The 17806-nt window shown below is 43.6% G+C and overlaps 1 protein-coding gene across 1 annotated transcript in view; it reads right to left on the bottom strand.

The window, feature by feature from the left end:
- Positions 1-17806, bottom strand: part of ADCK1 (aarF domain containing kinase 1) — a 179651-nt gene that overhangs the window by 97628 nt on the left and 64217 nt on the right. The window lies entirely within an intron of this gene.

Genomic DNA, 17806 nt, shown 5'->3' with positions numbered 1-17806 from the left:
AAGGCAAAAGGTGATGAGAGTCATATTTGTTGTTGGTCAGTCATTTCTGAGTGATGCCCGACTCTTTGTGACCCCATTTGGGGTTTTCTGGACAAAGATACTGGAGTGGTTTGCCATTTCCTTCTCCAGCTCATTTTTACTGATGAGGAAATTGAGGCAAACAGGGTTAAGCAACTTGTCCAGGTTCACACAGCTAGTGTCTAAGGCCAGATCTGAACTCAGGAAGAGGAGTCTTCCTGACTCCAGGCCCAGTGCTCTATCCACTGCACCACCCAGCTGCCAGGATGGGAGCCATAAGAAAGGTACAAAGTGCGAAGAAATATAGAAAAGGGAAAGCTCAGTAAACACGTCATAGAAGGGCTGGCATTTGAAACTGGCCGTTGAAGGAAGGGTAGAATTTCAACCGGCAGAGCTCTGGGGGTGGAGGTAGGTGGGGGAATGTTCCAAATCCAATTCAAAAAGTAGCTATTATGCACCTACTACATACAATATAATGAGCTCAATGAGACAAAAAGGACACAGTCCCTGCACTTAAAAAGCTTACATTCTCCTGAGCAAACCAGAATGATCAAAGCCAAAGAAAGAAGAAAATACAGACATATACAAGGAGTCTCATTTGGATGAGCAGCTAGATGGCTCTGTGAGTAGAATAGCGGACGTGGAGTCAGAAAGACCTAAGTGCAAATTCGGTTTCAGACACTTACTAGCTGTATGACCCTCGGCAAGTCACTTTACCCTCTTTGCCTCAGTTTCCTTATCTGTAAAATGAGCTGGAGAAGGAAATGGCAAACCACTCCAGTATCTTTGCCAAGAAAACCCCAAATGGGGTCACAATGAGTCAGACCTGACTTCAAATTCAGCCTCAGACACTTACTAACAGTGTGACCTTGGGCAAGTCACTTAATCCTGTTTGCCTCCATTTCTTCAACTGTAAAATGAGCTGGAGAAGGAAATGGCGAACCACTCTAGTATCTTGGCCCAGAAAACCCCAAATGGGGTCAGGAAGAATCAGGCATGACTGAAACAACTGAACAACAAGTCCCAACTGATTGAAGCAAAAAGAGTATTTCTAAGAAAGTAGCAGCTAGAAAAGTAAACTGGAGTCAGATTATTTGGGCTTTAAATGCCAAGCTAAGCATCTTGATCTTTACCTATCAGGCAATGGGGAGCTACTGAAGACTCTGGAACAGGGAAGTGTTGATGGTGAAGATAGGATGTTAATCTGGCTGCAAGGTACAGACCAGACCGGAATGAGGAGACAGTAATTGCAGTAATTACTCCAATGAAACAGTCTTTATGAAGTGTCTACGTGCCAGGCACGGTGCCAGGCAACAGGGACTGAAGTAGAAAGAAGGAAACAATCTCTACTCTCAAGGAGCTTATATTCTAAAGGGCCATATGAACACACATATATAAAGAGAATAAATACAAGAATGCACCAGTCTGTTAAATACAAGGCGGTTTGGTAAGAGATGATGAGGGCTTTAACCAGGGTGATTACGGGGTGGGGGGTGGGGGGTGGATAAGGAAAGAGCAAAAGGCCTCTTGCTGCTCCTCACATAGACTCCTCCACCTTCCATTCCCTGCTGGTCTCTCATACCCGGAACACATTCCTTCCTCACCTTTTTCCTCTTAGAATAATCTCTTGTTTACTTCAAAACTCGGCTCAAGGACTGCCTTCTACATGACGCCTGCCCTGATTCTCCCAGCCACTACTACCCTCCCTACCAAAACACCCTGTGGTTTATTCTGACCACACACACACACAGTCATCCCAAGGAGACTGTAAGTCCTGTGAGGGCAGGGACTGTTCCATCGTTGTCTGTATTCCCAGTGCCTACCACAGCACGTGGCACATAGTAGGCACTAAGTAAATTCTCAGTGATTGACTCAAAAGAAAGGCCCAAAGCAAGAGACACTGTGGAGGCCAGAACTGCCGATGAGACAGCATCTCCGCCACTCCTCGCTGACTAATGCAAGCCCATTTGTTCTGGCTGACATTAATGCCTCTTGCCATCCATCTCCGACTCTTTAAATTACCTTTTTATGGCCAAAATCTTTCTCATAATTGATAAAAATCTCCCTTTGATGTCCTGCGTTATTGGGGGCAAAACTTTTTTTTATTCCTCATTATGTTTTTAATATAAATGTATTTTTTATTGATAGCTGCTGGGAAAGCAGGAAGAGAAAAGAAGTCGACCGTCTCCCCTTCCCCCATCCTCACTCTCATCGGCTCTTTATCACTCGGTCCCTTCTACTCTGTTTCCACCACTAGACATCAGCAGCCTGGCGCCTTCTGCTTTCTGATTACACTGGAGAAGGCAGGAAGGGAGGCAGCCAGGAGTGGGGAGGGGCATGGATCCAGAGAAGGGATTCTAAGGGACAAGCCTGATCTCCAAAGATGCACCTGTAATGGGAATGTAAAGACAAGCAGGGCCATCACAATGGCCTGCTTTGGAATAACTTGAGCACAGTAAGGAAGGAAGTGACCAAAGCGGGAGAGGGCACTGGACCAAAGGTGAGCAGTCCTGTCGGGTTTCCCTCAGAGGGGAAGGAGTACAATGAGGCACAGTGTGTATGGCTATAGACTGAGAGTCATGAAGATCTGGGTTTGAAACCTGCCTCGGATGCTTCCTTCATCTCTCTGAGACTCAGCTTTCCTCTTCTGTAAAAGGGGCATAATTATAGCATCTACCTCGCCAAGTCTGTTGTGAGGATCAAATGAGAATGTATGAAAAGAGCTTTTCAATCAATCAACAAGCATTTATTAGTGTCAATTATATGCCATGCACCGTGCTGGAGGGTGGGGAGAAAAACCTCAAGACACAATATAAATATCAGCCATTATTAGCAAGACAGCAATCAAAACAGAAAGCTCTGAGGCATGAAAGATTTTCATTTCAGGCGAATGGGGGGGACACAATGTAATGGGGAGCTATAAGCCCCTTGAGTGCAAAGGCTGGTTTTTATTTTGTCTTTGTATCCCCGCACCTGGCACAGTGCCTTGCATTCAGTAGTCCCTTAATAAATGCTTGCCGTATTGGAAAATGAGCCAATATTGTGATACGTCAGTAACAAAAGCTAATTCAGTTTCAAGTTACATTAATTATAATCTTCAGGAAAAGAGATGCCCTCAAGTCCTTCTTGTGCTCTACGACTGAAAAGCTATAGGTTGGCCAGAGGGGGCCAACCAAGATGTTGAAGGGATTCAAAGCCATGTCGTCTGAGGAATGGTTGGAGGCAGTAGAGATATTGAGACAGATGGAAGACTTAGGAGGCAAATTTACAGCTGCCTTCAAGTAACTGAATGGCTAGTATATAGAAAAAGAGATTAGACTTAATGCTGCATAGGCAGCTGCAGCAAACAGAACTAGACCCAATGAAGTTACAGCAAGGCATGTTTTGGCTCATATTAAGGGAAAACTTTCAAAACAATTAGAACTGTCCAAAAGTGAAATGGGCTGCCTCATAAATGTTTGTTAAACGCTGAATGAATTCATCAATGAAAGAAATGAGATATTGAGTTCCCCATCACTGGAGATACTAGGGCATAAGCTAACTGATGACTTGTTGGGGATATTGTATGGGTTCTTAAATTTTGTGTGTGTCATGGAGCCCTTTGGCAGTCTGGGCCCCCTTTCAGGATTATGTCTGTAAATAAATAAAAATGTATAGGACTAGAAGGAAACCAAATTATATTAAAAACATTTATGAAAATATTTTAAAAAGCAAGACCCCAGGTTAAGAACTTTGATGTAGAGGGCAATAGATTATACATCACTGGTACCAAACCCAAATAGAAGTAGGTGCCACTAAACTGTACATAAGGCCACATGTTGACTTGGTTTTAAAATGTAATACTTTCCATATTTTCTTGTGTTATAAGTTATTTAGTTAAATATTTCTCAATTACATTTAATTTGGTTCAGGCTGCACCTGGGAGTGTTGTGGGCTACATGAGGTCTAGCAGGCGTGTTTGACACCTAGGGTCTAGAGGATTTCTGAGGTCCTTCCTACTTCTACCATAAAATGGATTTTATTAATGAATTTTCATCTATCACCATCCCACTCTACAGGCACAGGACTTTCTAAGTACTTATTACAACTCTGCTTTTTTGACTCTGGGCCACACTTGTCCTTCTTGGGGACAAAAGGTACAACACAAACAGCAGCAAAGCCCTTAGTCCCCCTAAAGTGTTAGCTATCCTTAACAACAGCAATAAACACCTAGATATTGAGCTGCCGGCAGCTCCTAAGGGGAGTAAAGGGTAGCCTGAATGTGACGCTAAGAGAATGGGTCTCAAAGACAGGGTGTGAGACAAGACTATCAGGAGAAGAAAAGGCATATTTTCAATAGATAACGGGGAAGTCACAAAGCCAAGACAGGAGGAGCTACGAACAGAAAAACCCAAGAGACAGTGTAGTATGGTGGAGAGGGTTGCTGGACCTGCAGTCAAAGGGCCTAGGTTCAAATCCTGGCTCTATCACGTACTACCTGTGTGATCTAAGGCAAGTTAACTTCTCTGGGTTTCATTTTCCTCTCTGCTAAAGGAGGGCATTGGCTTAGATAGCCTTTAAGGTCACTTCCAACTCTGAATCTATGAACCTATGAACTTTACCAGAAAAGAAGAGGCCAGGACACCATGTAAGGATTTCAGAGTCATATTTCTAAACCAAAATTTTTACTCATTCAAAAACCTTTCAGAATAACATACAGACTCTGCAACCTGGCATCCGGGGCCTCCATGTTCTGGTTCCATTACAATCTATTGAACTGTATCTCCCACTCCTTTCCAGGGTGAACCCTGCACTCTCATCAGGAGGGTTTTCTCACTACGTCACAAATACATATTCACTCCCACCTTATACCTTCGCTCATGCTGTTGTTCCACCAATTTTTAGTACATTCTTCACCGCCCATCAATCTTTCCGAATCCTACTCAATAGTCAAGATTCAGCTCAAGTCTTATCCCTTCCATGAAGCCTTCTTTAACTACTTCATGTCACATCAGCTTCTTCCTTCTCTGAGCTTCTATATCAAGCCTGGTCCATCATGCTGTGCCTTCCAGTGGGATACAAAACTCCACAGGCAAAGAGAGTGGGCTAAGTGTGTCAGCACATCCCCAGGTAAGCAGTACTACCGGCTTCTTTGAGGTAATCATCCCAAAAGAAAGAAGGAAGGAAGGAAAGAAGGAAGGAAGGAAGGGAGGGAGGGAGGGAGGGAGGGAGGAAGGAAGGGAGGAAGTAAGGAAGGAAAGAAGGAAGGAAGGGAGGAAGGAAGGAAGGGAGGAAGGAAAGAAGGAAGGGAGGAAGGAAGGAATTATTAAATATTAAATGCCCAAGTACTAGATTAATGCCTTACAAATATCTCATTTGAGCTTTACCACAACCTTGTGAAGGAGGTGCAATAGTCCCATTTCACAGCTGAGGCAACTGAGACAGACAAAAGTTAAGTGACCTTCCCAGAGTCACACAGCTATTAAGTATCTGAGGCTGGATTTGAATTTCGGTCTTCCTGATTCCAGGACAAGTGTTCTAATCCGCTGCGTCCCTTAGCTGCCTCTACGTTTCGTTACCAATGGTAATACTGGGGTGTTTCCTCAATGGCAAAATGAGGGAGCTAGGTGTGATGTTACCTAAGGTCCCATCCAGCTCCAAAGCTATAATCCTATGAATTCCTGAACTACAAGACTAGTAGGTCTTCTATTTGCCCCTCTATGGTATAACCTCATTCACTCTTCTGCTACTAGCTGTTGAGTCATTTTTCAATCATGTCCAACTTTTCATGACTCCATTTTCTTGGCAAAGATACCAGAATGATTTGCCATTTCCTTCTCCAGCTCATTTCACAGATGAAGAAACTGAGGCAAACACTGTGTGTCCAGGGTCACACAGCTAGTAAGTGTCTGGAGTTGGATTTGAACTCATGAAGATGAGTCTTCTCATTTCCAAACTCAGTCCTCTGTCCACTGAGTCCCCTAGCTGTCTCTTCTGCTATTAAACAGAAGGCTATATAGTCTGCTGGTCAGTCATTTTAGTGACTAAGCATCTATGTGATAGTAAACTATCACAGACATTATGGGGAACTACGAGAGAAAATTCCTGATACTAATTACATAGTCAAGCCAAAGCCCATTACAACAAATGCTAATGGAAGAAGAATCTTTTTAGAACAAAAAAAATTTCCAACCACCTATTTTTTTAGACTATATTCAATGCAGAGCAGTGTTCCAACAATTAAATAATAACTTATTAATCACCTACTCTATGCAAGGCACTGTCCTAAAAGTTGGAGATAAAAGATAGGAAACAATTCTGCTACTCTCAAATAATGTCGGGAAGGAAAATTACACAAATTGCCATGGTGTAAGGTAGAATGAGATAAGCATAAAGAAACCAAGGAAGAATAGTATGAGAAAGCTGAAGAGAGAGAGGTCTCTTTCACCTGGGACGAAGGACGGTTTCATGAAAGAGGTGGCATTTGATTTGGGCCTTGATAGAAGAGGGGTAATTCAAGAGATGAAGACGATGAATAATGTTGTTTTGTATTTTGTGATATGTAAATGCAGTGTTAAGCATGTATTATGATTCTATTTACCTGTTATTTTTATTACTATTGCTAGTATTGTTTTGTTTTTCTCCTTATGTAAAGCAGCCTATCAAGCAGGACTTTGCATTATAGGCTTACTCTATAGGATATTAATGTTGATTTGATGTACTCTCAAATGATTTTTCAGGGCAGGGAAAAATTTCTGGCTAAGGGGAGAAATGTAGCATAGGTATCAACAAAAGCTTCTCCTTCAGAGATACTGTTACTCTATCTCTAAGAGGCAATATCCTCTTGAGACTGTCAATTTAAATCTCATTCTGGAGAGACTGTGAACTGTCATGGTTGAAGAGAGACTGAGGTACAGAGAGAAAGAGGAGGAAGAAAACCTATCTTTCAAAGAGTATTACAAAGGGAACTCTGGAAAGATTCTGCCTGCTATCTTGAGAGCTGAATGGTAGAACATATTTAAATGGAAGAGTGGCATGAGAAAAGGTATGGAGACAAAAGAAAAGGGACAGAAAGTATCCAGCTTAACTGAAATACAGAATGCATAAAGGGGAGTAGTATAAAGTAAGGTTGGGTGGGAGGATGGAGCCAGATTATAGAGAGCCTTGAATGTCAGAATAAGAATTTTATTCTTTATTTGGAAAAAAAAAAGAGTCACTGAAGATTTTTGAGTAGAGGAGTGATATGTTCTTGGCCATACATTAGGAAGACTTCTTAGAGATAGATTAGAGAAGAGAAGGAAGTCCATTTAGAATACTATTATAATAGGTTAGGTGAGATGAGATGAGGCCTTGAACTAGAACAATGCATTGGACCGGAGAAGAGAGGTCAGGGGCAAAATATGTTGTAGAGGTAGAAACTACAGGACTTGGCAAACTGACTAGATGAATGGGGTAAGGAAGAGGAAGGAGTCAAAGATGGATCCAGGATTATAACCCAGGGAGAGTAGGAGGATGGCCTAGTTTTCATTAGCAGAAATAGAGAAGCCAAGGGTAGAGATAGGTTTAAGGGATATGGTCCAATCCACTCCCACAAGCTTTTACTAAGAACCTAAGGGGAGGGACAGGTTTAAGGGGGAAAATCTGATCACATTCAACAAGCATTTAGTAAGCACTGCTATTTGTGAGACGCCGGGCTTAGGCGCTGGCGATATAAAATCAAAATTTAGAGGCATACAAAATGTAAATAGAAAAGTACATCCTTGGTTATTTGAAGAGAAGCAGAGCCCTGTCAAGCAGGAGGATCAGATAAGGCTTTCTACAGGAGGGGGCAGGTAAGACGAGGCTTGAAAGTCAGGGGTTCTAAGAGATAAAGAGGAAGAGAAAGTACATTGTAGGTGTGGGGGATAACCTGTGCAAAGACACGGAAGATGGAGAGTGAATGCTGAGCTCAAAGAATAACAAAGAGGCTACTTTATTTGTAAGAAAAATTTGAAGGGGGATGATTTTAAAAATAGCCTTGGGAAAGTAGGCTTGAGACAGACTAGGAAGGATTTCAAATGCCAAGCTGAATAATTTATATTTTTGTACTAGGGGCAATAGGAAGCCACTGAAGTCAATCAAATAGTCAGTCAACAAACATTTATTAAATGCCTACTGTAAGCCAGGTATTGTGCTAAGTACTGAAAAATGCAAAAAAAAGAGGCAAAAGAGGGTCCCTGCCCTCAAGGAGTTCACAATATAATGAAAACAAAAGTGGCACTTTAAGGCTTTTAAAGTGCTTTACAAACATTAATCCATTTGACCTTCGTGATAACCCTCCGAGGTAGATTTAGTTGTTGGCCAGTCGTTTTTCAGTCGTGTCCGACTCTTCATGACCTCACTTTCTCGCCAGTTCCTTCTCCAGCTCATTTTACAGATGAGGAAACTGAGGCAAGCCGGGTGAAGTGATTTGCCCAGGGTCACACAGCGAGTGAGTGTCTGAGGCTGGATTTGAACTCGGGTCTTCCTGCCTCCAGAACCATTGTTCGCTCTACCGTGGCACCCGGATGCCTCCTGAAGGTTCTCGAGCCGGGGAGCAGCAGGGTTAGAACTGCACAGATGACAGGCTGGAGGGCAGAGTCCCATTAGGATGCTGTAATAGCTGAGATAGGGAGTGATGACGGAATGGTCAAGTCAGGACCCCAGGCCTGGCATTGGAGTGACCGGTCAGAGGGAGAGGAAGAGAGCTAGGGGGCAGCAGCACTGTAGCACCAGGGAAGGTGCAGAGAGAGAAAAGAAGAGGTCCCAGGACAGAGGCTTCACGAACAGGACACGAGTGCTAATTCAGCAAAGCAAACCGAGAAGAAGAGTCAATCTGGGCAGAAGAGGGTTAGGAGTGTCACAACAACCCAGACAGGAGGGAGTATTTAAGAAGAACATGGTGACCAGCAGGGTCAAATAGAATATTGGATTGAGCACTCAACAGATCATTGGTTATTCTGGAGGAAGCAATTTCAGTTGAGTGTCAAGGTTGGAAGCCAGATTACAGGAGGCTGCACAATGAGTGGGCTAAGAAATAACTGATTTGGTTTCAGATGTATTGGGTTTGTCCAAGAAAAGACACTGGATAATCCCTTGAAATCTGCTGCAATGGAACCTGACTTATAAATTGCATATATATACAAGGGGCAGAAAACTAAAGAACACACACGAGCAGTTACTGCTACCCGTAACGTGCTGTTCAACAATCCTATTAGTCATCCTGTTGACTCCCTAGCAGAGTTGCTATTCCAAACCTTCTCCACCCTTCTCAAGTCACGACTCCTACCCATTCCCCCTATTCACAGGCTCCCTCTATCTTGAAAGTAACCTTCCTTTGACTTTACTATTCCTTCTAGCTATCTTATTGACCCTTCCTACTTTCAGAGTCTAACTTTTCTAAGGAGCGGTCCTCACACATTATTGTAATGGATTGGAAGCTGTAAGGCAGCTTCCGCCCCAACAACTCTACTGAAAATACTCTCTCAAAGGGTACCACTGACCTCCTCCTACTCTCTGTATCTAGGCCCTCTTCTCAATGTTGGGGTTGCTTAGCCTCAGTGCATCTAATATTGTTTGCTGGCTCTTCCTTCTTGAAACTCTCTCCTTTTTTAACTTATATGTCACTGTACTATCTTGGTTTTCTTCCTAGTTGTCTTACTTTTTCACTACTATGTTCATTACTGCCATCTAAACACAGGCCCCAAAACCCCGTTATTGTTTCTCTTTTCTCACTACGTTTTTCCCTCCTCAGATTGGCTGACTAAATCTGCCTGGCATTCAAGGCTCTTCAAAAAAAGACCCCAATCACATTAACTCACTCACTCATATGTAACACTCTAGCCAAACTGGCTCATTCACCATTCTGTGAACATGCCATGTAGCTTCCCACATAGAGTATCTTCCCCAGTTCCTGTCCCACGCATATCTATATCTATAACTATCTATCTATCTATCTATCTATCTATCTACATCTATCTGTCTAGTTGAAGTTGTATTCATCCTTCTAGGCACAGGTCAAGAATCAGCTTCCCTGGGGCAGCTAGGTGATGCAATGAGTACAGCACTGGCCCTGGAGTCAGGAGGACCTGAGTTCAAATGTGGCCTCAGTCACTTGACACACCTACTACCTGTGTGACCTTGAGCAAGTCACTTAACCCCAATTGCCTTGCCTTCCCCCCTGCAAAAAAATAAAAAAATTAAAAAAAAAAAGAATCAGCTTCCCTAATCATTCCCCAGGTAGAAATGAGCTCTCTCTCTCTCCTCTGACCTCATCTATATGGAAATTCTCTCTAACAGTATACGCTGAAAGTAAACTATAAGTTCCTTGAGGGCAGGGACAGTCTCACTTTCGGGTCTGAATCCTTATGCCTAGCACAATATCTAACATACAGTAGATACTTAATAAATGCTTGTCGATTAAGTGATTCTTGTTTGTGTCCTTCCATAAAGCCTCTCTCAAGGATCTAACAAATGCACTGCAGGCCTTCCTCTTTAAGAATAATTTGGCATTTTATGAGTATACAGCAGTATTTGGGCTGTTATTTAGGTGCTACAGCAAATAGGATTCTAGACTTGGAGTCAGAAAGAGCTGAGTTCAAAGTCTGCCTCAGACACTTACTGGCTATGTGACCCTGGACAAATCATTCAGCCTCACTCAGTTGTTTCATCGATAAAATGGGGGTAATAGTCCTACCTCATTGGGTGGTTGAGAGGGTCCAATGGGATCGTCTACATGAAGCGCTTTGCAAACTTTAAAGCGTTATATAAATATTAACCATCATCAGTATTATTTACCTTGCTCTTCCCTCCTTTTAAATCAGGAACATATCCTTTATGTCACTACTTCTTTTCAAGTCATCTTTGGCAGTATGTTACAACCTACTCACTCACGGTGCGCACTTCCACTGCCCTTCGCATTGCCCATAATTCTGATTTTTCAGATGTTCCGTGATCCATATAGTATCATTCGTATAGCACCATCAGAAGACTAGTTTAGTGCCAAGGAACAGCTCGTTAAATCACTAAAAGTGGTATACAATTTCCAAAAACACATCAATCTTTTCCCTTTCTCCTCTTCCAATGCAGATACAGCTCACTACCCATCTAAAGTGTCTGTCAAAGATATAAGCACTGCTGCCTCGATTGGGGTGTAGGGATGACCCTGGGTTCTTGAAGGCTATGCCCATAAGCTCTGGCAGGTTCTACCAACCTGGAAAAGCTTAACCCATGGTCCCAGGAACAGACTTCATCTGGTATCTAACACTAACTCAGTTAAGTACAGAGAAGCTCGTCGACCAATCAGCTGCTAAGAAAGCAGTAAGTACCTACTAGGGATAAAAAGACAAAAATGAAATATCACCATCATGTGACGAATTCTTTGGCCATGAAATTATATTGTATTACAGTTATGATGTTCATGTACGTATATTATCTCATCTATTAGATTTGTTCCATGAACTCTGGGACTTTTATCTCACACTGTATACCATACAATGTAGTTGTTCAATATATAGCCAATGAATTAATGGAGAAATGAATATATACGTATATATGTCTATCTATCCATCTATATGTATATGCAATGAGTCTTTGGAGCCTACTTTAATATTTAAATAGATTCAATGAGTTGGGTACTTCCTCCAAAGGTACATATGACAACCCTTTCATACTTTCTCGTCTTGTGTGACTTTTATCCAATTTAAGGGGAGGAGGAAGAGGGTAAAACAAACACAATGGAGGTCTTCCTCTAGGTCTTTTGACATCACATCAGTACCAATGAAACATTCAGATGGAGTCTATCTGTTAACTCTCACTCTCATAACATGACTAGTCTACCTCTCCATCTCCTAGATGACACTTTTAAGCCATTTTGTGTGCATAGGTCACCACTGACAACATGCTGCCTAACGTGCCTCTCTAGTCACCCTTTGGGTCCCTTACAATTTTTGGCCCTCAAAGATTGCTATGTTCCATGATTCACAGCCATATAGCAGCATATAGCCACATAACATGGAGAAAAGGAAAGGGGTAATTAATAGTGACTGGTGTGATTGGCTATGCCAAGTACTTTGAGAAGAAGGTATACCAATCCTGCCTCAGCTGTCCATGAACAAAGCCAAGTATTCAAAAGCAAGAAGAGAGGAGGATTTTTTCCACTCAGAGCCGAGTGAAAGTGAGCTGGACTTTGGTCCTATGAAGGTCCTCCTCAGAGTATGGAAATAAGTCAACTTCACAAGGCAGAGAAGGTGAGGAGGGGATTAAAAGTATCCAGAAGCCTCGATCTTCATGCACCTGAGCCTGGCCCAACACTTCAGCAGCACGGCTGAGGGTGCTACATCATCCCAACCCTGAGATGTGAATTCCTTCTCACGCCCTCCATCCAGTTCCCCGCCAGCCTGCTCTCAAACTTCAGCACCATCTACTGGTCAATATCAGCATGGCAGCTGTGTCAGCAGGACCGAGGGCTGACCACCAGCCTCCATGCTGAAGCCAGTGCACAGCCAGCGACACTAAGCCTGACTCAGAAGACACATGGCCCCATGGGGGTCGCTTCTCAGGCCCTGGGGAAACAGATCCAGTCAAGATTCACATCTATAATTAATACAAAAAGGAAAGAAGGGTGCAACTATGTAAGAATATTTCACGTGCACTCACTCGTGCACATATGTAAACCCACAAGTTCACTCCTCCTGGGGTCATTTTGTCTGAAGAATACTCTTCTAAATAATTTCAAACTTTATTCAGTCATTCGTGGTGTAGTGCAATGAGCAACGGGCCTGGGAGTCAGGAGATCTAGGTTCTAACAGTAGCTGTATAACTTAGGCGAGGATTCTTACTTATGGATAAATTGTGGAGACCGGTGGTATCAAACTCAAATAGAAGCTGGAGGCCACTAAGTGGTACATAAGGATCCCTGCAGGCTGCATACTGACTTAGAAGAACATATATTAATATTATACATGTTTTATTGTATTTCCTAATTACATTTTAATTTGGTTCCTGGCTGTGTGTTTGACATCTCTAGTATAAACTACATGTTACAGCATTAGTTAGAGAGTGACACAGTGGAAAGAGAGGTGGCCCAGTGGGTAGAGCATTGGGCCTGGAGTCAGGAAGACCTGAGTTCAAATAGGGCCTCACACACTCACAAGTTGTGTGACCTTGGACAAGTCACTTAATCTCTTTTTGCCTTAACCCATTGGAAAAGGAAATGGCAAGGCACTCCAGTATCTTTGCCAAGAAAATCCGATGGGCAGTATGGTCCATGGGGTCATGAAGGGTCAGATACAACTGAACAACAACAGAAAGCAGGATGGATTTGAGTCAGAGGACCTAGGTTCAAATCCTAATTCTATTATTTATTACCTAACATGATCTGGGCAACTAACAACTTTTTTGGGTCTCAGTTCCTCCTGTATAAATAAAGGGGTGGATTAGATGGCTTCTCTGGTCCCCTCCAGACCTAACTCTATGTTGTTGCTCATTCTTCATTTTCAAAGAGGACCAATGACCTCACGGGTGATGCCCTGACTTGCACGTATATTGGATTTAAGTGAGGCAGAGGTATGCAGTCATCAGCCTCACTCTCACTTCCAGAATCATCAACGTCCAGTGGCAGGACAAAAGTCAGGGCAACTGGTGATGGCCCAGAATGCAATGGATGAGCTTGGCATCTTTGATGCCTGACCAAGCTCTAAGTGCTCCACAGCTCCGAAATCAAGGAAGTCTGCAGTGTTCAAGGGAGGCTTCCTGTGGCAAGTGGGGTTTGAGCTGGGCCTTGAAGGATAGGTAGGATTTTGACAGATGGAGAAGAGGAAGAAGTACATCCCAGACAAGGGGGAACAACATGTTCTGCAAATGTTCTAAGAACCAGAGTAGAAGAAACTAGAAGAAAGAATTGCTCCTTGTCAGGATTAGGAAGTACCTAATCCTGGGGTAGTGGAATAGGCAATGCACCTGGGTCCACTGTTCTGGGATAGACCAATGGCTTAGGGCTATCCGAGGCACTCAGGTAAGATTCTCTGGGGGCTGGGTCAGGGCAATTGCTTCTGTCAGAGGCAGCCCAAGGGACTCATAGGATATTAAAATTTGAAGAGATTTAAAATATTTTGTCCAACTTTCTCATTTTCTAGAAAAAGAAAGGAGGCTCAAAGATGTTATGTGACTTGTCTAAAATCACACAGATAGTTGACAAAGTCAAATATAGAACCTAATTTCTGAATTCTAGCATACAACAGACCACCTCCCTTACCCCAAATTAACCCCTGTAAATTTCTGATCTCAAGCACCCTAGGAGGTAGCATCCATTCTACATACCTCCTCCTTCCCTTGCCTTCATCCTAGGGGTTTATGGTCCAAGGGATCAAGAGTCAGGGTGCAGTATGATACAACACCAAATGGAATCATTCTGAAGCCGATAAATTGCTAACCTCAATTCCCCTAGAGGGTAAGGGCCTCAGCCCCTATCCTACCTATTTTGGGTCTTTGGGAGTAGAAGTGACTTGAAGTCAATCTTGACTTTCCTGGGAAACATAATGGTCCTGGGAGCAAATCCTGAACCAGCCCTAAATCAACACAAACCAAATCAAATAAAAACAGTGCAGGTAGAAATGGACCAGCATTTGGCCCTATCCAGTTAGCACCCCACTCTGTAGCACAGTTATCTCATGAGAGCTGAAATAAGGAGGTTGCCCCAGTCTTGCCATTTCAGACAGTGGGGGGTAGGGGGTGGGCTCTGTTTCTAGAAACATGACAGTGATATAAGCCAGCCTTCAGCTCTTTCCTTCATGTACATAAAATTGTAGCCTACTAACACAGAGTCACAGAATCTAAGACTTGGAAGGGAATCTTATAGGTCATTTAATCTAACCCTTAAGGGAAACATAAATTCATTTTAACTCTTCCAAAAAGGTAGTCATCCAAACCCTTCTCAAAGACCCAGCATTTCACTGCTTCCTAAGAGGTAACATACCAAAATTAGAAAAAATGCTAGGAAGGAAGGAAGGAAGGAAGAAAGGAAGGAAGGAAGGAAGGAAGGAAGGAAAACAATGGATAGAGTGAGGGAGGAGGGAAGGAAAGAGGAAAGGAATGGAGAGAGAGAAGGAGGAGGGAAAGAGGGAGGGAGAGATGGAAGGAGGAATGGAGGTAGGGAGGAAAAAACATTTGTTACATACTTAGTATGTGCTAAGTTAAGAAGTGTTTTAAGCTCTAGGGACATAAATACAAGCAAGTTAAAAGAGTTCATACCTTCAAAGAGCTTCTATGGCAAATAGGGGAAGCTAGAGTTGGAAAGGGCAGGGTTGGCCAAGGGCAACCTTGGAGAATTCTAGGAAGTGACATGGCATCCTGGTTTCTGGGCTATAGTAAGGGAAAAGCTCACCTGTGCATTCCCAGAATCCCAGGGGCAGGAATACCAAATTCTGATGGGAGGTAGAGGAGAGTCAGAGTGGCTGCTGCCTGGTTTGGAGTTGTCTGGGGAGTGACTTGAAGCCATGGAATACCTGGGTTCAGAAACCAACCTCCGACACTGTATAGCCCTGGGCAAATCATTCAGCTTCTACTGGCCTCAGTTTCCTCATCTGTAAAATGAGAAAACTGGACTCTATGGCCTCTAAGGCCCTCTCCAATTCTAAATCTAAGAGCTGCTGAGCTATGCCAGCCCATTTTATTTTGGGGCAGTTTTAATATTATGAATTATTTTCTGGTATTGATTTGTTTCTTGTATCTACAATCTACCCCATTATAGCTTCCACTCATGAACCCAATTTCTGATCTCTGGGTTTAAGCAGAATTAGATCCCTCTTCCATATGGCCAACACGGTCCCTAAGACCAGGAAGTAAGTCACAGCTTTAAAGTTGGAAGGAACTTGAAAGACCATCAAATCTAACCCCTTCATTTCACAGATGAGGAAACTGAGGCAGAGGGGTTAAGTACCTTGCTCGGGGTCACAGAGCTAAGTGTTTGAGGTAGGATATTTGAATCCAAGTCTTCCTAATTCTGTGCCACACTGCCTCCTGTTACCAGATCAGTTTCTTGCTATAGACACCTGAAGCAGGTTAATGCAGGTTATGAAACTTATTATTTGGGGGGGCTACTCTGAATGTGTTCTTTAAGATGGGAAGTATTCACCAGAAAGGCAGGGCTGCTGGAGAACTGTTGGGGGAGGGGGGTGGGACACAAACATCTTTATCCCCCGCCCTGACACCCCCACATTCACCTACCCTGCTTCCCACATAGCCCCTTTCATCTCCCCTCCACCCACAGACTAGGAAAATGTCACCCAATCCAACCCACCCAGGCAAAGTGTGTCAGCAGGAAACAAATGTCATCTCCCTAGGGTGGAGGAGAAAAAAACATCTTTGGGGAGACAGGGAAGAGGGGAACATGCAAATGAGGGAAGATGGGGCCCAGGAAGGGGGAATCAGGGTTTCTGAGAGCCCTAGAACCAGAACAAGGGGGAGCCTTAGGGACTTATGAAGGGGCCGCCATCCCCTCCCAGGTCTGAAATGGACTTTGATGTCTCCTGCGGCAGGATGCCTGTGAGCGCTACCTGGTCAGAGAGCCTGTGATAGAGCCTGGCAAAGGAAGGGACTGGGATAATGAAGACAAGGCGTCCCTAAAGACACAGCCTGGTTTCAGTGTCCTTTCACAATGTCAGATTCTCTTGTATGAAGAGAGCTGGGGAAGTGCAGCCCAGCTGGAGAAGAGGCCTGATTTCCCCTCTGACCAGTCCTGTCTGCAGGCACTCAGAGAGGCTGACCGCATCATCGCCTAGCTTGAAGGAATCCTCTATTTTCAAATACCTTCCTCCCTGGCCCCTCTTCTGGAAACAAAGCAGTGGGGACTAGCATGAAAGGGTTAATCTCTTTCTTCCTTCTCTCCCTCTCCCTCACACCCACCCCTACTGCGCTGCCACATGCGAGCAAAGACACGATTTACACTGTTATTAAAGTGATTTATTTAGTTTTAATTTGGGGGTGAAATTGGTTCTGCTGGAAACAGAAGGCTGACGGGCTTGGCAGGAGGCAGAGCGGTTCGTGGGAAGGCACCGGGCCAATCCCCTCCCCTCTGCTTGTGACCCCTTGTTCCTGACCCCCATCTTCCCGACCTACATCCAGCCAGACATCTTCTCCTCCCCTCTCTCGATTTCTCCCAAATCACCAAAGTGTAGGCAAACGTTCCTTAGGAACAGGAAGGTCAGGAGGCCGATCAAGTTCACCTCTTATGATCCAGGTCCCTCAAGTTTCAGAATCAATAAGTTTGACTATCTCACATACCCCAAATCTTTCCAGGTCACAGTCATCAGACTTGGAGATGTCTTTGTCTCAAAGACTACTGTGTTGACCTGAGGAGCTAAGACTGGCCTCAGACAGTATTACCAAGTCAGAGACACTTGTCTTCAGTCCTCCTTCCTCATTTACTTTTGGCCCCTTCCTCTCATTCTCCTTTCTACCCTGTCTTGTTCTTAGCTAAGTCTCAACTAAAAATTGTTGTTCGATTGCTTTTCAGTCATCTCCAACTCTTCGTGACCCTTTTTGGGGAGTTTTCTTGACAAAGATACTGGAATGGTTTGCCATTTCCTTTGCCAGTTCATTTTACAGATGAGTAAACTGAGGCAAACAGGGTTAAGTGACTTGCCCAGGGTCACACAGCTAGTAACTCTCTGAGGCCAGATTTGAACTCAGGAAGATAAGTCTTTCTGACTCCATACCTGGAGTCATACTCTACCCTTTGCGCCACCTCGCTACCCCAGCTAATAACCATTAAGATATTAGTTGAAACTAACTT

This window comes from Trichosurus vulpecula, chromosome 8 (assembly GCF_011100635.1).
Source record: "Trichosurus vulpecula isolate mTriVul1 chromosome 8, mTriVul1.pri, whole genome shotgun sequence".
NCBI classification, from domain to species: domain Eukaryota; kingdom Metazoa; phylum Chordata; class Mammalia; order Diprotodontia; family Phalangeridae; genus Trichosurus; species Trichosurus vulpecula.
Note: the sequence above shows the minus strand (reverse complement) of the source record. Positions and strands in the feature narration are given on the sequence as shown.